Here is a 22959-nt window from a genome sequence, read left to right on the forward strand (position 1 = left end):
CACTAGGGTCGCTAATCTTACTCACACAGCTACCTCATTGCGCCTCTTTTTTTCTTTGCGTCATGTGCTGTTTGGGGAGGGTTTTTTGGAAGGGCCATCCTGCGTGACACTGCAGTGCCACTCCTAGATGGGCCCGGTGTTTGTGTCAGCCACTAGGGTCGCTAATCTTACTCACACAGCTACCTCATTGCGCCTCTTTTTTTCTTTGCGTCATGTGCTGTTTGGGGAGGGTTTTTTGGAAGGGACATCCTGCGTGACACTGCAGTGCCACTCCTAGATGGGCCCGGTGTTTGTGTCGGCCACTAGGGTCGCTTATCTTACTCACACAGCGACCTCGGTGCAAATTTTAGGACTAAAAATAATATTGTGAGGTGTGAGGTATTCAGAATAGACTGAAAATGAGTGTAAATTATGGTTTTTGAGGTTAATAATACTTTGGGATCAAAATGACCCCCAAATTCTATGATTTAAGCTGTTTTTTAGTGTTTTTTGAAAAAAACATCCGAATCCAAAACACACCCGAATCCGACAAAAAAAATTCGGTGAGGTTTTGCCAAAACGCGTTCGAACCCAAAACACGGCCGCGGAACCGAACCCAAAACCAAAACACAAAACCCGAAAAATTTCAGGCGCTCATCTCTAATGAAAATGATATGCAGCATGTCTATATTGTGTGTGTGACTGCGGCTGTATCTGCATACGAAATGCTATATTGCAGTTAATTCCTGGTAATCACTGTAATGTAGCATTTCGTATGCAGATAAAGACACAGTCGCACTCAGAATATAGGCATGCCGCATATCATTTTAATCAGCAGAAGCTGCTTGTGCTACCTAGCCACATAGTAAAGCAAATAAGATGCATTTTCATAAACGAAAGACGCCCGACGTTAACAGAGTTGCCAGCTGACTCATGCCAGGCATCTCCTGCAGAACCAGCGGTGGTGCTAGGGGGCACCAGCCAAAATATTGCCTAGGGCATCATATTGGTTAAGGCCGGCTCTACCCGAGGATTTGGGAAAATTAGGTTTGTGACAAATTCACGTCCTGATGCTGCGTTTATTAAGCACCGACAAGATCGCTTATTAATGTTACATGCAGTACAGAAAATCCTTTGTATGTGTTGTTTTAAACAGCAAAAACAAAACATTTCTTGCCACAGCAGAGGGAGCACAAGTGAGGTAGTTAATCTCCTTCAGCCAATACTTAAACCTAATCCATACACATGTAAAATGTAACAGAATCAGCGAGAAGCTAAACAACGTATGTCAATAAAATCTCCCCCTGTGAATGGAGCATTATGTATTTCTGCTCTCTTTCCTATCTCAGCATGGCTGTGAATAGGAAGCATAAATAAGCAACGAGAAGCTCGGTACATGTGCTGCCTGTATTATGTACTTCTGGCTTGATTGGGAAGGAAACAAACTGAGACTTTGAGAAACTGCTGTGCCACTTGTGGTTGCTCAGCTGGGAATGTGCGTCTCAGTTAGGCTTCGGAATACAAATGACAGCGTTAGGCGATGGCATTAGTGCACAAGCCAGAGACATTTTAACAAACAGCTGTACTGACAATCTTTATCCGTCACCCTAGGATTTGTATAAACCCTCCTGTTCGTTACGCCATATTTCTTGCACGTTGGATATATAGGCTAGAGCTCACTTTTTGCAGTTTAGTTTGGAAACACGTTTGGCATTGTTAGGACAATAATAGATTTTTGTCAGAAGTCTTCTGTTTTTATTTTCAGAAAAATAAAATGAAAAACATTTACAAAGTAAATCTGAGGACTGATTTCAAATCAATATCTAAAAAATATGGTCATGGGATGGTTAGGAGCTGAGTGTTTGCTATGGGCAACGTCTCTGCTTTATCTCCCTCCAAAGCTTGATACATCTGCCCAGGGCTGGACTGCCCATCTGGCGCTTCTGGCAACTGCCAGAAGGGCTGACGGGCTGGTGAGCCGGTCCTGTCATTCAGGGAGCCGGGAAAGCCGCACACAGCGTAGCCTCCGGATCTTTGTTGTGGATGCTCCCCCACCTTGCCTGCCCGTCTCTATGTAAATGGAAGCATGCTGTGAGTCCACACCCCCTTGACTTGCAGCACGCCCCCGTCGCTAGTGTCCACGTGCTACCTTTAGCGGCTCGCGTGCATGCCAGGGACGATTTCAGCCTCCAGTCCGTCCCTGCATCTCCCCCATAGTGAGAGAAAAATTTGTCAGTATACGGTAGGTTACAGCATTCAGCCAGTCCTTATGAGGTATCTGAGCAGTATCCAGATGAAAGATCAATAATGTATAAGTCGACAGTCAATGGGTCAGCACCATATGGTCAACAAGCATCAGGTCCACAAGTACCAAAGGTTCATAGGTTCAAAAGGTCTCAATAATGGTTGGATGCATGGAGACAGCTTCACATATAAAGGCTGAGTCATAGGTGGAAGCTCTTGCACAGCTGCTGCAACTTTGTATTTAGTGGTTGTGCGAAACTCTGCAACAGCCACAAGAGGCATTTTATGTCAAAAGACGCCGAATGATGGCTTCTCTGGTCCACTTCTGCAACTGAGGACTCAGCATCTGATTACCATCAGACCCACATTGGCCAACTGAGTAACCCTAAAATGGCCTCCCCACCTCTAAACAACCGCAGTTTGTCAATCAGGCTGTGGCATCCAGGGAACTGCAACCGAAGCACCATCACAGCACATGTGCATTGCATCTCCGGCACATGCACACATCACTTACCGTCGGCAATATTGCAGAAACATCGAATATTGTCCACCTCTGAATAAGCCCCTTAGGAAGCATTAGATAAAGAAATGTATGTTACATTATCCACCCTCTTCAGAACACAGGGTAGATTGGCCTATAGAGAACCCCGCCTGGGTGGGCCCCACTGCCCTGGGGCACACCCAACACCCATAAGGATCAGGTACCAGACTGTGTACTTGAATTATACATTATACTGTACATACTGATGGGTCCACATTTATCTTGACCTTTAATAGGATTAATTGAGCCAGGGCAGTCGGACTTAATCCCCTGCTGTAATGACTTAATCCCCTGCTGTATTGTTCTCTGTATTGTAGTGCAGCTGAGAACAATAGATGAAGGCTTTATGCTAATAAATCATGTTGTGCCTAGGCGCAGAAAACTAGTCAAGATAACCATGGACCCATCTGTATGTTACATTATACTGCACAAGACTACAGTGTATTTTCTACAGTGCAATGCTGTTATTAATCTGGTACATTATCATGCCGGGATGCAGTTTAAATGCCAGCTGTCAGGATCCCGTCATTCAGGAGACCGAGGCCGAAATCCCGACAGCTGGCATTTTACTGGAAGATGGCAGCCCGGCATCCGCCTGGTATTCCCACTACACTGGTGGGTCCATGCCACCAACCGAGTGGGAATAGAAGCGGGCCCGAAGCATGGCGAGCGCAGCAAGCCCGGAAGGGGACTCACAGTCTCGCTGCTGGGATTCCGGCAGACAGGTTGCCACTGTCAGTATACTGACAGCCGACATCCCGTCAGCCAGTATATCATACCGGATCCATCATGCATGCTCTAGCAGTATTAACTACAGGCTGATTCAAAAAGTTGCAGTACACCCTTTTGTTTCAAACACTGTGCAGGAAATGGGAAAACTGAATACCCCAGTAAGGTATGGGTGAGGTGGGCTATTTTTTAGGTTATGTACTGTACATGGGCATCATCTTGAAATCGACCATCTTGAATTTAAGTCAGTTTTCCCATTTCCTGCACAGTTTTTGAAACAAAAGGGTGTACTGCGACTTTGACAAGGGTGTACTGCAACTTTTGAATCACCCTGTACATATATATGTATCAAGGGGCCCAAAACATGCAATCTCTAATGGTTAGCGTAGCCTCTATGATGGCTGGCCACACCCCCTAAGCATGGGCCCTTGCCATTGCATTCTCCCAGTGGGCCCTTCACGCTCCAGTCCGACACTGTACATCAGACATTAAAGCAAAAAAAGTCATAAAATGTTTCAAGAAAACATAATTAAAAAACAAAAATAGTCAAAAAGTTCTACTTGATACATATCTAATCTACCCATCATGAGATCAATCATCTTATCTCCTGTCTGTTACAGTCCTTTCATCTCCCAGCCTCTCTGTGGTCTGGCACCTTTTGTATCAAGAAGGCAATCTATTTTACAGTGTCCTGATTATAAAGGAGAAGGATCAATAAGTGGTTAAAGACCACCTGCGAGTTATAAACAGAGTTTTCTCTGGCAACATTTAAAAGCGGAGAGAATTTCTGATTTTCATGCAGTGCATAACCCAATGTTCTAGTTAGGACACAATTTAACATATGCACAGTTGTTTATAGGACGAATTACATCGTTATCTCTAAACTAATAAGGTGGATGCAAATTTAGTCATCCCAAGAGTCCCTACAATTAGTGTATTACTTCTAAACAATGGTGGAATTCATAATTGCAGCAGTGAAAGCTTACATTGTTATTCATAATAATGCAAAATTAAACTAATAAAATATCATCAAGTGGCAAGTGAGGATAAAAGCAGAAATATTCATTTTTTTTTTTCTTTTAGACAAAAACAATTTTCATATAAGAGGACAATAAGTTTAATCCAATTAATAGAAAACTTAGTTGATTGCTTAAAAAAAAAAATACTTTTTTTTTAGAACATTTTATTTCATTTTATTCCATTAACGTTTATTAAAATGATCATTGAATGAAAATGTTATTGGTTGTTAAATAAGCAATGAGTTTCTACTTTATAAGAGGTGCATATTGAGGAATACAGTAGCTGAGTGTATAAAGCGGCTTGAAACTTCGGCCCTCATTCCGAGTTGTTCGCTCGGTATTTTTCATCGCATCGCAATGAAAATCCGCTTAGTACGCATGCGCAATGTTCGCACTGCGACTGCGCCAAGTAACTTTGCTATGTAGAAAGTAATTTTACTCACGGCTTTTTCATCGCTCCGGCGATCGTAATGTGATTGACAGGAAATGGGTGTTACTGGGCAGAAACACGGCGTTTCAGGGGCGTGTGGCTGAAAACGCTACCGTTTCCGGAAAAAACGCAGGAGTGGCCGGAGAAACGGTGGGAGTGCCTGGGCGAACGCTGGGTGTGTTTGTGACGTCAACCAGGAACGACAAGCACTGAACTGATCGCACAGGCAGAGTAAGTCTGAAGCTACTCGAAAACTGCTACGAGGTTTGTGATCGCAATATTGCGATTACTTCGGTCGCACTTTTAAGAAGCTAAGATACACTCCCAGTAGGCGGCGGCTTAGCGTGTGTAACTCTGCTACATTCGCATTGCGACCGATCAACTCGGAATGAGGGCCTTCATGCCTAATTCAGAGTTGATCGCAGCAGCAAAATTGTTAGCAGTTGGGCAAAACCATGTGCACTGCAGTGGGGGACAGATATAACATGTGCAGAGAGAGTTAGATTTGGGTGTGGTGTGTTCAATCTTCAATCTGCAGTGTACAAATAAAGCAGCCAGTATTTGCCCTGCACAGAAACAAAATAACTTACCCAAATCTTACTCTCTCTCTGCACATGTTACATCTGCACATGGTTTTGCCCAATTGCTAACAAACTTGCTGCTGCAACCAACTCAGAATTAACCCCTTCATTAGAAGTGAGCAAGAGAATGATATTACATCAGTTTTAAATTTACTCAACATCAATCTCCCAAAAGAAAGCACAGGTACAGTGGCAGATCAGGTTAACACACTTTGTGGTCTATTTACTAAGCTATAGATGGAGATAAAGTGGACGGAGATAAAGTACCAGCCAATCATCTGCTAACTGGGTTTTTTTTTTAACCCAGGCCGTGACATGGCAGTTAGACACTGATTGGTTGGTATTTTATCTCCGTCCACTTTACTTCCATCCAAGGCTTAGTAAAAAGACCCCTTTAAATTTACAGTATAAACAGGAATGTAAGTATTATGTAAAAAAACAAGAAAATCTTATCACCCATGCACCATTTGCCATGAAGGGCCTGATTCTGGGTCACTAGCAATCCACACACAGTGCAGATGTTCACGTATTTAAGAGATTATTTGCAACTACAGTACAAATGAGCAAACGTGTCTGAAATCCCCACAGCGCCTGCAATACACAGAGTATAAGCACAAAGGTGCAGTTGTGATCGGGTCAAACTGTAAAGAAATGTGTCAGAAAAGTGATGGACATTCCTAGACTGTGTTTCCATGTGCATAGTGACACAGGAGGCTGTGGTCAGACAGAGGTACTGCACCTGCTATAGGGTTAATGCAAGTTTTGATGATGTGACCAAGGGGTGTGACACTGTCTAGATAGGCTTCAATAGGTTGAAATGTATTAACTCGACAGGTACAGTACATAAGATCAAGAGGGTCATGTGTTCTTTGTTTGTTTTTTGGCCACGTCTTGTATATTTCATGTTCTGTGACCACCATTAGTGCAAACATAGACCCTTGCGGGTTCGCTTCTCTCAATGCGCTTCGGGCAAGGTGGCTCGCTCCGCTACTGCTGCGCTCACGACAGGTTACTATTCCCAATCGTAGTCCACATGGATAATAAATCAAGGAAATGTTTGGACAACATGTGAAAAACCCCAAAAATATGTCAAGCATTTGTGTGTTGACCATTGTGTCAACCGTTTAAACCTGTCGATCTTAAGCACTGTTGACCTTTCATCTGTCGACCTTTTGTACTTGTCAACATAATGCATGTTGACTACAGTATATGGTTTCGACCCATTGACTGTCTAACCACACAGTGTAGATCTACTGTATCATCCGGATACAGTGACTGAGGTTGGCATATAAGGATGCACCTATCGGTATGACATTGTGCACTTACTTTAAAAGTGGGTGTCTGAGTCCTTGCACATTCCGCCACATGGATGTACACAGGGGAAGGAATTTAAAGCTGCATTTGCATAAACTCGCAGACATGTGACCGCTAATAGATGCTGCTTTCACTTTTGGGTGGGCCTTAGTGTGGACCAGGCCTGTAACAAATGCCAGGGAGCCCTTATCAACCTTCTATTAATCTTGGCAGAGGCTGGCTCTGTGAAGTTGATCCACATTGCCTCTGGATAGTATTGTTAAAATGCCTGGTGCAGGGCCTTCTTGAAAGCATTGTAGTCCATGGGCAAAGCAATCAACCGGGGCACCTACCCTACATTCACAGGATTTTTTTTTTAAATCATAATTTACAGCTCCTGCGGTCCTGCGCTGTTTCTCCACATGCTTTCATACAGTGAATGCTTGTCAGTACTCTGATTGGAGGATAGCTCTAGCCATCTACCAATCAACAAGCTGTCAGTCATTCACTGTCTGGCTGCAGGCTGGGAGGCAGGGAGAAAATGCTGCTCGGCTGCTCTGATTGGGTGTAGAAGCTCCGGAGGCACAAGCCCACTCAAGCTCGAAGGGTTGTGGAGCCCCGGGAAGCTGCTCAGTGTGCGTACATGTTAAGATGGTGACATTTGTTTGATTGGTTGTGATGATAAGGGAGATAAGGCAGTCAAGGATGAACCTCTAGTCAGTAGACTTGGAGGACAGGAGAGAGTGGTATTGGCAACAATAAAGCTGGGTAAACACTAAAAGGCCCTACACACTGGCCGATTTTCAGAAAGATATGAACGATCTCGTTCATAAATGAACGAGAACTCGTTCATATCTTTCAGTGTGGAGACTCCAGCGATGAACGATGCGCGTCCCCGCGCTCGTTCATCGCTGGTCTCCCGTCGGCTGTGCATGCAGGCCAATATGGACGATCTCGTCCATATTTGCCTGCACTTCAATGCAGCCGGGTGACGGGGGGAGTGAAGAAACTTCACTCCCCCGTCACTGCCCCCCCGCCGCCGGGTTGCTCGTCGGCCGTATCGGCCGTCGGGCACCTCGGCGGCGCATCGGGAAATGTGTAGGGCCCATTAGCTATACAGTATGTCATCCAATCTGGCAGATCGGGCCGACGTATGGCTCACAACGGCACATAGAGGTTGTACACATATTGGGCATAGCAACATTGTCAGGTTTGATGTACTGTTCAAACCTGACGATATCGCTAGCATCTTGTTGTATGCTAATGAAGAACGTAATATGATAATTCCATCCTTCATTAACATCACTTAATGTGTACCCAGATTCCAAGATATCAGCCCGTTTGGCCGAAATATCAGCTGGGTACACATCGCTCGAGTATGTACCCAGCGTAAAAAAGAAGTGGGAAGAAAAAGAGATCACGGCGAGGTGCAAATAAAATAATTAGAAGCTTGGTCATTATTGATTATGTCATCAGTGTTTCCTGTACGTAACCTTGACACCTATGTGACGCCTTTTAATACTGACAGCAACCAGTCATCCAGGAGTATATGATTTTGTTATTTTAATGAATGGCTAATGCTGTGACATTTCAGATCCAATCCACACAAGATTAAAATGCAACTATGGGGGTTGTTCAGGTTGGATCTCATAAGCAATCTAAACCGCAGTTCCATGATTTTCGGGAAAATATACATGCGCAGGACCCTTACTGCGCATGTGCAGAATAGGTCCTGTGATCGCATTGCAGTAATGTGAACGCCTCTGTTTGCTTGACAAGGAGGGGCGTTCAGGGGGGAGGGGCGGGGGAGTGGGCTTTCTGGGAGTGGTGAGTACACGGACTGCATTGCGAGATGCAGTTTCCTTGGAGTAGCAAGCTGCCCTGTGACAGGTAGTCTGAGTAGGCTCAGGCTTACTCGGCCTGCCATCACAGATGAACATTGCGACCGTTGGTCACAATGAGGGAGGCCAATCCTGGGCCCTTTTTTCAATCCCGGGATTGCAGTATGGATTGGTGTATGAAGCAAGGAGAGTGTGTGGAGGGCAGTGAGGAAGGGTGTAGGGAACAGCAAGTGAGGGTGAGTAGTGAGGGAGGAAGGGAGTAGTGAGGGAGGGTGGGAGTAGGGAGCAGTGAGGGAGGGTGGGCGTAGGGATCAGTGAGGGAGGAAGGGAGTAGTGAGGGAGGGTGGGAGTAGGGAGCAGTGAGGGAGGGTCGGCGTAGGGAGCAGTGAGGGAGGGTTGGCGTAGGGAGCAGTGAGGGAGGATGTAAGTAGGGAGTAGTGAGGGAGGGTGGGCTTAGGGAGCAGTGAGGGGGGTGGGAGTAGGGAGCAGTGAGGGAGTAGTGAGGGAGGGTGGGAGTAGGGAGCAGTGAGGGGGGTGGGAGTAGGGAGCAGTGAGGGAGGGTGGGCATAGGGAGCAGTGAGGGAGGAAGGGAGCAGTGAGGGAGTAAGGGAGTAGGGAGCAGTGAGGGAGTAAGGGAGTAGTGAGGGAGGGTAGGAGTAGGGAGTAGTGAGGGAGGGTTGGAATAGGGTGTAGTGAGGAAGGGTGGGAGTAGGGAGCAGTGAGGGAGGGTGGGCGTAGGGAGCAGTGAGGGAGGGTGGGCGTAGGGAGCAGTGAGGGGGGTGGACGTAGGGAGCAGTGAGGGAGGGTGGGAGTAGGGAGCAGTGAGGGAGGGTGAGAGTAGGGAGCAGTGAGAGAGGGTGGGCGTAGGGAGCAGTGAGGGAGAAAGAGAGTAGTGAGGGAGGGTGGGAGTAGGGAGCAGTGAGGGGGGAATGGAGTAGTGAGGGAGGGTAGGAGTAGGGAGCAGAGAGGGAGGGTGGGAGTAGGGAGCAGTAAGGGATTAAGGGAGTAGTGAGGGAGGGGGGAGTAGGGAGCAGTGAGGGGGTGAGAGTACGGAGCAGTGAGGGAGGGTGGGCGTAGGGAGCAGTGAGGGAGGAAGGGAGTAGTGAGGGAGGGTGGGAGTAGGGAGCAGTGAGGGAGGAAGGGAGTAGTGAGGGAGGGTGGGAGTAGGGAGCAGTGAGGGAGGAAGGGAGTAGTGAGGGAGGGAGGGAGTAGGGAGTAGTGAGGAAGGGTGGGAGTAGGGAGCAGTGAGGGAGGGTGGGTGTAGGGAGCAGTGAGCGAGTAAGGGAGTAGTGAGGGAGGGTAGGAGTAGGGAGCAGTGAAGGGGGGTGGGAGTAGGGAGCAGTGAGGGAGGGTGGGCGTAGGGAGCAGTGGGGAAGGGTGGGTATAGGGAGCAGTGAGGGAGGAAGGGAGTAGTGAGGGAGGGTGGGAGTAGGGAGCAGTGAGGGGGGTGGGAGTAGGGAGCAGTGAGGGAGTAAGGGAGTAGTGAGGGAGGGTAGGAGTAGGGAGTAGTGAGGGAGGGTGGGAATAGGGAGTAGTGAGGAAGGGTGGGAGTAGGGAGCAGTGAGGGAGGGTGGGCGTAGGGAGCAGTGAGGGAGGGTGGGCGTAGGAAGCAGTGAGGGGGGTGGACGTAGGGAGCAGTGAGGGAGGGTGGGAGTAGGGAGCAGTGAGGGGGGTGAGAGTAGGGAGCAGTGAGAGAGGGTGGGCGTAGGGAGCAGTGAGGGAGGAAGGGAGTAGTGAGGGAGGGTGGGAGTAGGGAGCAGTGAGGGGGGAATGGAGTAGTGAGGGAGGGTTGGAGTAGGGAGCAGAGAGGGAGGGTGGGAGTAGGGAGCAGTAAGGGATTAAGGGAGTAGTGAGGGAGGGGGGAGTAGGGAGCAGTGAGGGGGTGAGAGTACGGAGCAGTGAGGGAGGGTGGGCGTAGGGAGCAGTGAGGGAGGAAGGGAGTAGTGAGGGAGGGTGGGAGTAGGGAGCAGTGAGGGAGGAAGGGAGTAGTGAGGGAGGGTGGGAGTAGGGAGCAGTGAGGGAGGAAGGGAGTAGTGAGGGAGGGTGGGAGTAGGGAGTAGTGAGGAAGGGTGGGAGTAGGGAGCCGTGAGGGAGGGTGGGTGTAGGGAGCAGTGAGCGAGCAAGGGAGTAGTGAGGGAGGGTAGGAGTAGGGAGCAGTGAAGGGGGGTGGGAGTAGGGAGCAGTGAGGGAGGGTGGGCGTAGGGAGCAGTGGGGAAGGGTGGGTATAGGGAGCAGTGAGGGAGGAAGGGAGTAGTGAGGGAGGGTGGGAGTAGGGAGCAGTGAGGGGGTGGGAGTAGGGAGCAGTGAGGGAGGGTGGGTGTAGGGAGCAGTGAGGGAGGAAGAGAGTAGTGAGGGAGGAAGGGAGTAGGGAGCAGTGAGGGAGTAAGGGAGTAGTGAGGGAGGGTGGGAGTAGGGAGTAGTGAGGGAGGGTGTGAGTAGGGAGTAGTGAGGAAGGGTGGGAGTAGGGAGCAGTGAGGGAGGGTGGGAGTAGGGAGCAGTGAGGGAGGGTGGGTGTAGGGAGCAGTGAGGGAGGAAGGGAGTAATGAGGGAGGAAGGGAGTAGGGAGCAGTGAGGGAGTAAGGGAGTAGTGAGGGAGGGTGGGAGTAGGGAGTAGTGAGGGAGGGTGTGAGTAGGGAGTAGTGAGGAAGGGTGGGAGTAGGGAGCAGTGAGGGAGGGTGGGAGTAGGGAGCAGTGAGGGAGTAAGGGAGTAGTGAGGGATGGGGGGAGTAGGGAGCAGTGAGGGGGGGTGAGAGAATGGAGCAGTGAGGGAGGGTGGGCGTAGGGAGCAGTGAGGGAGGGAGTAGTGAGGGAGGGTGGGAGTAGGGAGTAGTGAGGAAGGGTGGGAGTAGGGAGCAGTGAGGGAGGGTGGGTGTAGGGAGCAGTGAGCGAGTAAGGGAGTAGTGAGGGAGGGTAGGAGTAGGGAGCAGTGAAGGGGGTGGGAGTAGGGAGCAGTGAGGGAGGGTGGGCGTAGGGAGCAGTGGGGAAGGGTGGGAGTAGGGAGCAGTGAGGGGTGGGAGTAGGGAGCAGTGAGGGAGTAAGGGAGCAGTGAGGGAGGGTGGGAGTAGGGAGTAGTGAGGGAGGTGGGAGTAGGCAGCAGTGAGGGAGGGTGGGAGTAGGGAGTAGTGGGGGAGGTGGGAGTAGGGAGCAGTGAGGGAATAAGGGAGTAGTGAGGGAGGGTGGGAGTAGGGAGCAGTGAGGGTGGGTGGGAGTAGGGAGCAGTGAGGGAGGGTGGGCGTAGGGATCAGTGAGGGAGGAAGGGAGTAGTGAGGGAGGGTTGGAGTAGGAAGCAGTGAGGGAGTAAAGGAGCAGTGAGGGAGGGTGGGAGTAGGGAGTAGTGAGGGAGGTGGGAGTAGGGAGCAGTGAGGGAATAAGGGAGTAGTGAGGGGGGTGGGAGTAGGGAGCAGTGAGGGAGGGTGAGTGTAGGGAGCAGTGAGGGAGTAAGGTAGTAGTGAGGGAGGGTGGGAGTAGGGAGCAGTGAGGGAGTAAGGGAGCAGTGAGGGAGGGTGGGAGTAGGGAGTAGTGAGGGAGGTGGGAGTAGGCAGCAGTGAGGGAGGGTGGGAGTAGGGAGTAGTGAGGGAGGTGGGAGTAGGGAGCAGTGAGGGAATAAGGGAGTAGTGAGGGAGGGTGGGAGTAGGGAGCAGTGAGGAGGGGTGGGAGTAGGGAGCAGTGAGGGAGGGTGGGCGTAGGGATCAGTGAGGGAGGAAGGGAGTAGTGAGGGAGGGTGGGAGTAGGGAGCAGTAAGGGAGTAAGTGAGCAGTGAGGGAGGGTGGGAGTAGGGAGTAGTGAGGGAGGTGGGAGTAGGCAGCAGTGAGGGAGGGTGGGAGTAGGGAGTAGTGAGGGAGGAAGGGAGTAGAGAGCAGTGAGGGAGGGTGGGCGTAGGAAGCTGTGAGGGAGGGTGGGCATAGGGAGCAGTGAGGGAGGAAGGGAGTAGTGAGGGAGGGTGGGAGTAGGAAGCAGTGAGGGATGGTCGGCGTAGGGAGCAGTGAGGGAGGGTTGGCGTAGGGAGCAGTGAGGGAGGATGTAAGTAGGGAGTAGTGAGGGAGGGTGGGCTTAGGGAGCAGTGAGGGGGGTGGGAGTAGGGAGCAGTGAGGGAGTAGTGAGGGAGGGTGGGAGTAGGGAGCAGTGAGGGGGGTGGGAGTAGGAAGCAGTGAGGGAGGGTGGGCGTAGGGAGCAGTGAGGGAGGAAGGGACAAGTGAGGGAGTAAGGGAGTAGGGAGCAGTGAGGGAGTAAGGGAGTAGTGAGGGAGGGTAGGAGTAGGGAGTAGTGAGGGAGGGTGGGAGTAGGGAGTAGTGAGGAAGGGTGGGAGTAGGGAGTAGTGAGGAAGGGTGGGAGTAGGGAGCAGTGAGGGAGGGTGGGCGTAGGGAGCAGTGAGGGAGGGTGGGCGTAGGAAGCAGTGAGGGGGTGGACGTAGGGAGCAGTGAGGGAGGGTGGGAGCAGGGAGCAGTGAGGGGGGGTGAGAGTAGGGAGCAGTGAGAGAGGGTGGGCTTAGGGAGCAGTGAGGGATGAAGGGAGTAGTGAGGGAGGGTGGGAGTAGGGAGCAGTGAGGGGGGAAGGGAGTAGTGAGGGAGGGTTGGAGTAGGGAGCAGTGAGGGAGGGTGGGAGTAGGGAGCAGTAAGGGAGTAAGGGAGTAGTGAGGGAGGGGGGAGTAGGGAGCAGTGAGGGGGGTGAGAGTAGGGAGCAGTGAGGGAGGGTGGGTGTAGGGAGCAGTGAGGGAGGAAGGGAGTAGTGAGGGAGGGTGGGAGTAGGGAGCAGTGAGGGAGGAAGGGAGTAGTGAGGAAGGGTGGGAGTAGGGAGCAGTGAGGGAGGGTGGGCGTAGGGAGCAGTGAGGGAGGGTGGGCGTAGGAAGCAGTGAGGGTCTGGACGTAGGGAGCAGTGAGGGAGGGTGGGAGCAGGGAGCAGTGAGGGGGGGTGAGAGTAGGGAGCAGTGAGAGAGGGTGGGCTTAGGGAGCAGTGAGGGAGGAAGGGAGTAGTGAGGGAGGGTGGGAGTTGGGAGCAGTGAGGGGGGAAGGGAGTAGTGAGGGAGGGTTGGAGTAGGGAGCAGTGAGGGAGGGTGGGAGTAGGGAGCAGTAAGGGAGTAAGGGAGTAGTGAGGGAGGGGGGAGTAGGGAGCAGTGAGGGGGGTGAGAGTAGGGAGCAGTGAGGGAGGGTGGGTGTAGGGAGCAGTGAGGGAGGAAGGGAGTAATGAGGGAGGGTGGGAGTAGGGAGCAGTGAGGGAGGAAGGGAGTAGTGAGGGAGGGTGGGAGTAGGGAGCAGTGAGGGAGGAAGGGAGTAGTGAGGGAGGGAGGGTGGGAGTAGGGAGTAGTGATTAAGGGTGGGAGTAGGGAGCAGTGAGGGAGGGTGGGTGTAGGGAGCAGTGAGCGAGTAAGGGAGTAGTGAGGGAGGGTAGGAGTAGGGAGCAGTGAAGGGGGTGGGAGTAGGGAGCAGTGAGGGAGGGTGGGCGTAGTTAGCAGTGGGGAATGGTGGGTATAGGGAGCAGTGAGGGAGGAAGGGAGTAGTGAGGGAGGGTGGAGTAGGGAGCAGTGAGGGGGGTGGGAGTAGGGAGCAGTGAGGGAGGGTGGGTGTAGGGAGCAGTGAGGGAGGAAGGGAGTAGTGAGGGAGGAAGGGAGTAGGGAGCAGTGAGGGAGTAAGGGAGTAGGGAGGGAGGGTGGGAGTAGGGAGTAGTGAGGGAGGGTGGGAGTAGGGAGTAGTGAGGAAGGGTGGGAGTATGGAGCAGTGAGGGAGGGTGGGAGTAGGGAGCAGTGAGGGATGGTGGGAGTAGGGAGCAGTGAGGGAGTAAGGGAGTAGTGAGGGATGGGGGGAGTAGGGAGCAGTGAGGGGGTGAGAGTAGGGAGCAGTGAGGGAGGGTGGGCGTAGGGAGCAGTGAGGGAGGAAGGGAGTAGTGAGGGAGGGTGGGAGTAGGGAGCAGTGACGGAGGAAGGGAGTAGTGAGGGAGGGTGGGAGTAGGGAGTAGTGAGGAAGGGTGGGAGTAGGGAGCAGTGAGTGAGGGTGGGTGTAGGGAGCAGTGAGCGAGTAAGGGAGTAGTGAGGGAGGTTAGGAGTAGGGAGCAGTGAAGGGGGTGGGAGTAGGGAGCAGTGAGGGAGGGTAGGCGTAGGGAGCAGTGGGGAAGGGTTGGTATAGGGAGCAGTGAGGGAGGAAGGGAGTAGTGAGGGAGGGTGGGAGTAGGGAGCAGTGAGGGGGTGGGAGTAAGGGAGCAGTGAGGGAGGGTGGGTGTAGGGAGCAGTGAGGGAGGAAGGGAGTAGGGAGCAGTGAGGGAGTAAGGGAGTAGTAAGGGATGGTAGGAGTAGGGAGCAGTGAAGGGGGGTGGGAGTAGGGAGTAGGGAGCAGGGAGGGAGGGTGGGCGTAGGGAGCAGTGGGGAAGGGTTTGTATAGGGAGCAGTGAGGGAGGGTGGGAGTAGGGAGCAGTGAGGGGGGTGGGAGTAGGGAGCAGTAAGGGAGTAAGGGAGTAGTGAGGGAGGGGGGAGTAGGGAGCAGTGAGGGGGGTGAGAGTAGGGAGCAGTGAGGGAGGGTGGGTGTAGGGAGCAGTGAGGGAGGAAGGGAGTAATGAGGGAGGGTGGGAGTAGGGAGCAGTGAGGGAGGAAGGGAGTAGTGAGGGAGGGTGGGAGTAGGGAGCAGTGAGGGAGGAAGGGAGTAGTGAGGGAGGAAGGGAGTAGGGAGCAGTGTGGGAGTAAGGGAGTAGTGAGGGAGGGTAGGAGAAGGGAGCAGTGAAGGGGGGTGGGAGTAGGGAGCAGTGAGGGAGGGTGGGCGTAGGGAGCAGTAGGGGAGGGTGGGTATAGGGAGCAGTGAGGGAGGAAGGGAGTAGTGAGGGAGGGTAGGAGTAGGGAGCAGTGAAGGGGGTGGGAGTAGGGAGCAGTGAGGGAGGGTGGGCGTAGGGAGCAGTGGGGGAGGGTGGGTATAGGGAGTAGTGAGGGAGGAAGGGAGTAGTGAGGGAGGGTGGGAGTAGGGAGCAGTGATGGGGTGGTAGTAGGGAGCAGTGAGGATGGTCGGCATAGGGAGCAGTGAGGGAGGATGTAAGTAGGGAGCAGTGAGGGTGGGCATAGGGAGCAGTGAGGGAGGAAGGGAGTAGTGAGGGAGGGTGGGAGTAGGGAGCAGTGAGGGGGGTGGAAGTAGGGAGCAGTGAGGGAGGGTCGGCGTAGGGAGCAGTGAGGGAGGATGTAAGTAGGGAGCAGTGGGGAGGGGGCATATTGTGTACCTGCTTTGGAGTCTCCTGTCCCCTTTCCACGTGTGTACCAATATGGAGAGGTTTTGGTTGCAGGATCATGGCTCTCTGTATTAAAGCCAGCATTCTCTTGCATGTGTGTCAGCCCTTCTTCTATTAGGATAAGGGTGGGCATTCCGCCAGCAGCGCAAACTGAAGCCTATTTGGGTCACAGTCAGCGCATGTCACCACCAGGGTATCAGGATGGACAGCTGTAGATACACGTCACAGACAGTTCTGGCAACATTTCAAACTAAGCGCCCCGGCCGCCAGCCAATCGGAGCCGCAGCTAAAGCTGTTTCCCTGATTGGCTGTCGGTCCACCAGCTTTGATTGGCTGGCGGCCGGCACTACATTTGAAATGCCACCGGCGCCGTCAGGTGAGTGTGTCCATTGCTGCCCGCAGTGTGTCCAATGCAGCTCCATATGCCCCACTGCCACTGAGCCACACAGCCAGGCAGCGTTTCAACCAAGTGCTCAGTGCTGCCCGGCAACACTGAGCATGCGCAATCTAATCCTGTGAATCCCGGGATTGGTTACTCCAACCCCGGGATTCAAATCCCGGCATTTTTGGGCCAAAATCCCACGATCCTGCAGATCCCGATCCAGGGATTGGCCTCCCTAGTCACAGTGTCTATCCCGGACTGTGATCACATTGCAGTATTGCTACCGCAAATGCAGTCAGATACTTTGCACCTCCTCCTGCATAAGCATTCCTGAAGATTGCATTTGCAAAGTTGCTGCAAACAGCTTTGCAATTGCAATCCTTGCTGAATGAGGGCCTATATTTCCTTCATTGAGCCATTTTTAAGCAAATTGTTTCTTTAACAAATGTGAAATAAGTGTCTAAATGTTCCTTGTAAATTATAGTGTGCTGTCACTAATATTTGTGTATTAAAAGAATAATGAGGCACATGTTGTTTTGAATTGTGCAGTGAGTATTGGGGGTCATTCCGAGTTGTTCGCTCGCAAGCTGCTTTTAGCAGCATTGCACACACTAAGCCGCCGCCTACTGGGAGTGAATCTTAGCTTATCAAAATTGCGAACGAAAGATTCGCAATATTGCGATAAGACATCTCTGTGCAGATTCTGAGTAGCTCCAGACTTACTCTGCCAGTGCGATCAGTTCAGTGCTTGTCGTTCCTGGTTTGACGTCACAAACACACCCAGCGTTCGCCCAGACACTCCTCCGTTTCTCCAGCCACTCCCGCGTTTTTCCCAGAAACGGCAGCGTTTTTTCACACACTCCCATAAAACAGCCTGTTTCCGCCCAGAAACACCCACTTCCTGTCAATCACACTCCGATCACCAGAACGAAGAAAAAACCTCGTAATGCCGTGAGTAAAATTCCTAACTGCATAGCAAATTTACTTGGCGCAGTTGCAGTGCGGACATTGCGCATGCGCAGTAGCGACTAATCGCTCCGTTGCGAGAAAAAAATAACGAGCGAACAACTCGGAATGACCCCCATTGTTCAATCAATCAATTAATTAATTAATAGCTCGGATTGTATGGTGAACATTGGAACCCAGTTATGGTAATGCAGTTATTGGTAGGAATTGTGGTATAACCACTGCAATGTAATCTGCATCTAAAAAAAAAGAAAACAAAACAAAAAGTCAGTGTTGATGATGATGATGACAATGATGATGGTAGAATGATAGGTTGGTGGCTGGTACTATCCATATCAGATAGCTACTTTACGAAATCTTCATAGTGGACAGAATATTGGAGCAGGTAACAGAGATTGTGCTGTGTCTTTCCTTAGGTTCTTAGAGTTCTTAGGGTGTGGATTAAAAAATCAACACTAAAGACAGTTAATGGGTTGAAACCAGATGGTCAAAAGGCAATAGGTTGGCAAGGTCAAAAGGTCAAAATGTAAATATTTGGCAGGAAAAGATCTCAACACATTTTTTTTGTTATTTTAACCCTAAACCTAACCCTGACCCTATTCCTAACCTTCTATTGTGATCTGGGGCATGTATATAGATGGAGTGATACGCAAGCCCAGCAATACTCAGGTCTCCTGCATACTAAAGCTTCTCCTTAAGCAGCCGCCTTTCCTAGGTGGATTAAGTCCACCCAGTACTCAGATGCCCCCAGGTCTTAATGTGGACAAGGAAACTATTGGAGGCTGGACAAGTGCAAGGAATATTCTGGAGTAGACACCCACCTGGCTCAGGGTGGGTTAAAGCTGAACAAATAGGTACACAGTAGACAAGGACTAGATAAAACTGGAGTGGCAGGTACTGGTAAATATCATGAGTATATAGATACACAGTGGGATCAGGACTGGATAAGACAAGACTGGGCTGGCAGGTACTGGTGAATAGCAGGAGTATATCACACAGTGGAATCAGGACTGTATTAGAAACATATCAACTGGTACATAAATGACAATGAATGCTCTGAACTCACAGTGGTTGCTACTGGCAACTACAGAAATGCATGACAATAGAATACAGACATGGGATAGCAGAACAGACATACAAACAACACAGAATGCTCCAGGATAGTGGATGTTACTCCTGGCAACTGCAGTACCAACACAAAGGAGCAGAGAAGACTGAGACAAGGAATTGTTCAGAAAACAGACTAATAAGACTGTGACATGTACACAGATAAACAGGGCCAGAGAGAGAGACTGTAGTGGAACGGGACTGTGGAAATAGAGACACATGTGGCGGTATGTGTAAGCAGCTGTATGTAAATGACTTGATACTGGATCACAACAGAAATACCAAGATACGGACAAAACAAAGAACAATTATGGTGTGGAGAAATCCCCACTGCAGCTAAAGCCAAGACAGATGGAACCAGACAGGACTGGGTCTGGCAAGGACACTTTAGCACATGATCTCACAGGACAAGAATATGAAACAGAGAGCCAAAGGCTTCTGATGCAAACAGGATCTATGACCAGCAGGGAGTAATGGGCAGATTGGGAATACAAAGGGAGTACTAACCAATAACAAGGTTCTGTACAGACAAGCTCCCTTTAATTACTAACTCAGTGCAACTGTGCTGCTGCACATCCACCAGGCTCCTGACTTTAACAAGAAACCACATGCTGGAGTAAGGTAACAAGGCATCTCCCAACAGGTGTGCTGCTACAGCAATTAAACAGACAGAATAGAGCTGCAATTAAAGTGATGGAACAGATTTGCAGACAGCAAATGTAACACTTTCCCCTAGTGCCTAACCCTAAGCATCCCCCTGGTGCCTAACCATAACCATATCCTCCTGCAACCTAACCTCAACCGTCCGCCAAGACCCTAACCCTAACTGTCCCATCTAAAGGTGCATACACACTAGGCAACGTCGCTCTATGAGCAATGTCGCAAACTGTTTCCCCTCCCGGGCTGGGTGGTCGGCGGCAGTGCATACACACTGAGCAATATGACGACCATATCGCTCAGTGATGTCATGTAGCAGCCAGGCCTGCAGGAAGCTCTTGGAAAATGGTACAAATTGAGCACGCATGCACCATCGACACCGAGGGTCATTAACGACCCATGGTGCTGTGCACCAGTCATCGTCACTGGCATACACACTTGCCGAGAGAGTGAACAACGTTGCTGAGGAAGGGTGAAAACGAGTGACGTCATTTATTTTATCGGCAAGTGTCTATGCACTTTAACCCCTAAGCATAAAAATCATGAAACACAATGAGGGGTATTCAGTCAACCTCTTAACACTGTTGTCCATGTTGGCCATTTAACTGTCAACATTTTGACCTTGTTGACTTTTTGATCCTGTCAGCTTGATGACTGTCGACCATGTGATGTCAACCTATGGATTTATTGTCTGTCTATTTATTATCTATCGTCCATTCGGATATCAAGTTCTTAACCTACATTTTTTTTGAGGCTATGAAAGATAACACTAGAAAACCACCTATTGCATTATCTAGGAAACAGTAATCAATTAATCACAGAAACACCCTTTATAGTTCATTAAAAAATATTAAAACTTAGCCTATTTATACTAAATAATATAAAGATTAAATACAGAATTTGGAATTCCTAATAATGAAAGGAAGGAATACGGTTCTTCAGAAAAAAATTTGGACTTATTTCAGACAAATGTATTTTTACAATCAACACAGATGCACAATAAAAAGTCAGTAGGAGAATATAACACTGCTTCAAGGAAAGATGGGCCAAATATCAGCAATGTAAATTATACCTTTTCATTTTGAGCCAGCGAATGAACAAATAGTTTTGTTCCAAAAGCCTCTCCGCAGGTTTAATCAGTGTAAATTGTACAGGGAAAAGCTCTCACGATTCTTTAAGTGAAACCGTATTGCAAATATCTTGAGTTTCTGAAGCTTTTCATGTGTCTGAGAATGCTTTTTTTACAGTGCTTTTTATACGAACAGCTTACACTTTTGTTTGAGTGCCGTACTAGCACAGGTTTTATTGCATGCAATGTCATTCCAGGTAAACTCATCTACATAAATAGATAACTCACACATGTTCTTACCAAAGACTTGCATGCCAAACATTTGCTATTTAGAATCTGCTGCCTCTTATACAGACGTAATTTGCAAATGTATTTTAAACTTTGCTAAATGTCAAAAATACAGCGTGATACATCAAATACCATTACCCACAGGGAAAATTACAACGATACACAAACATTTTAATGTACAGTAAAAAGGTTCAAATTGGATGTCCAATTTTTTTCCTTCCACATCACCTGTTGTTCTGCTTTGTCATTTTTCCCCAGGTCTATCCCCTAAGTCTGGATCAAAGAGGCTTTGTACTTCTGAACTCTGTCTGGAAGGACTGAACATTCACCAATGCTTGCAAACCTGAGGTGCCTTCCAGATTCTCTGGGCAGCAGTTCCACCAATATATGCAGAACATTCATTTCTTTTGCTCAATGGAGTCGCACCTATGGTGTAGACCAGTATCTGAGATTAAACAATTCTGTCTTTCTAGTCACTCCTCCAAGGTCCTCATCTCTGTGTTGCACAATTCGCTTCTCCCCACCTCTAATGATGAGAGAGATCCCTTCCAAGCACAGTGGGTAGCTTTTTGGGATCAGCTTAACACAGAGAAATGGTTTGACATTCAAGTCTTTGACCAATGCTTACATTAAATAAAACTCTTGAAATATGACTGTATCGCTGGTACTGTGAACCTGCCTGGCTTCATGGCCTCTACATGAATGCTTCAGACTCCTACTGGAGGAACTATGCTCAGTATGGTTCTTTTCTGCACATCTGGTGGAGCTGAACCAAACTTTAGCTAGTTTGAGAGAAGTCACCTCCCTCACTTGCTTTCCAGGTCTAAATGAGAGTTCCACATGACTAAATATTAGAGATAACCACGTTTGGTTTTACTCGGTTTCACTCAGATTTACTCGGTTCTCAAAACAGCATCTTATTGGCTCACATATGTCACGTGTTTTGGATAGCAAATAAGAAAAATGTGACCCGTATGCCCAGGGCCGGTGCAAGGTTTTTCGGCACCCCAGGCAGAACTTCACACAAACACACCCTCTGCCCCCCCCCCCACACCCTATAGCGGGTTGGGAAAGGTATCCTGGCGTCTAGGATGCCGGGGGTCAGAAGAATGATAGCTGCATCCTGACGCTCAGTATCCCAACATCTTGTGGGAAAGTATGCTAACCCTCCGTTCTTGCAGTCTAATCCTAACACCCCCCCCCCAACTGCAGCCTAACCCTCCCCTCCTGCAGCCTACCCCCAACCCTCATGCCGTAGTGTTAGAGACGGAGCGGCCTGGGGGGATATAGGACACCCTGCTCCCCAGTCCAGGCCACCTGCCGCTGTATTAGAAATGACAAAAAATAATAATTATCCTCCTAAACGGCGGGGGTGGGGAAGGAATGTGGTGTTCGGTGCTTCTACTGAATCTGCCTATGCCCTCACCAACTGCAGGCCACTAGCAATATAGTATTCATGCAGGGAACTTCTGTAACTACCAGAGTGTGAGGTACATATAGCAATACATGTACTGGTTGTTTCCCAATAAGCCCTATGGTACACATCCACTCACACGGACAAGCACACACACTGTACTGAGGCACACACACACACACACACTCACACACACTGAGGCACACCCACACACACAAACACACTGACACTTACACTGAGGCACACACACACACTGACACTTACACTGAGGCACACACACTCTCATACTGAGACACACACTGTCACTCACACTGAGGCCCACACACTCACACTGAGGCACACACACATTGACACACACACTCATACTGAGGCACACACACACTGACACTCATAGTGAGGCACACACACTCGTACTGGGAAACACTCATACTGAGACACACACACACACTGACACTCATAGTGAGGCACACACACTCGTACTGAGACACACACACTACGGTACCACAGCAGTTACCTCCTCCAGCTCAGACTGCAGGAGCCAGTGTCAGATAGAATGGGCACAGCAGCAGACAGACCGCCAGGGACCTGGCAAAGTCGGGGGCGTGGACTAATCACAGACCTGTGACCACGCCCCCTTAAAAAAACAAACAAAAACAAACACAAAACCCACCATCAAGCACCAGGCTCCGGAACCAGCCCGGCAGAGGGTATAAAGGACCAGCCGAGGGGGAGACTACCTCGCCGCTCCCACTGTATAACTTCTCCAGAGGTGGTGAATCTGGAGAGTCAACGGTGGATCCTGGGACACTAGGTAGTGTACAGTGGCCTGGAATGGCCAAAAAGCTTCAGCTGCTGTCAGTAAGTTCGGCAGCGCTGCAGGACCGCTTGCAGCGCTGCTACTAATGTGTCCATGCCGCCGGGTGCCCTGCTGCTGCAGTGCTGCTATTATAGCAGTCACATGGGGGCTACAGGGCAGGGGGCTAACAGACAAAATTATCAGGGCCCCTGACAGCCTCAGTGTGACGCCCCCTCAGGTCCTGGCGCTCATAGGCAGCTGCCTAAAGCTGCCTAATGGAAGCGCCGGCCCTGCGTATGCCCTGATTTCTTCAGTGTAATGCTTGCTTTGGTGATACATTTAGTGCACAGGTTCTCAAACTTGGTCCTGAGGACCCCACATAGTGCATGTTTTCCAGGTCTCCTCACAGAATCACTAGTGAAATAA

Source organism: Pseudophryne corroboree, chromosome 1, assembly GCF_028390025.1.
Source record: "Pseudophryne corroboree isolate aPseCor3 chromosome 1, aPseCor3.hap2, whole genome shotgun sequence".
NCBI lineage: Eukaryota > Metazoa > Chordata > Amphibia > Anura > Myobatrachidae > Pseudophryne > Pseudophryne corroboree.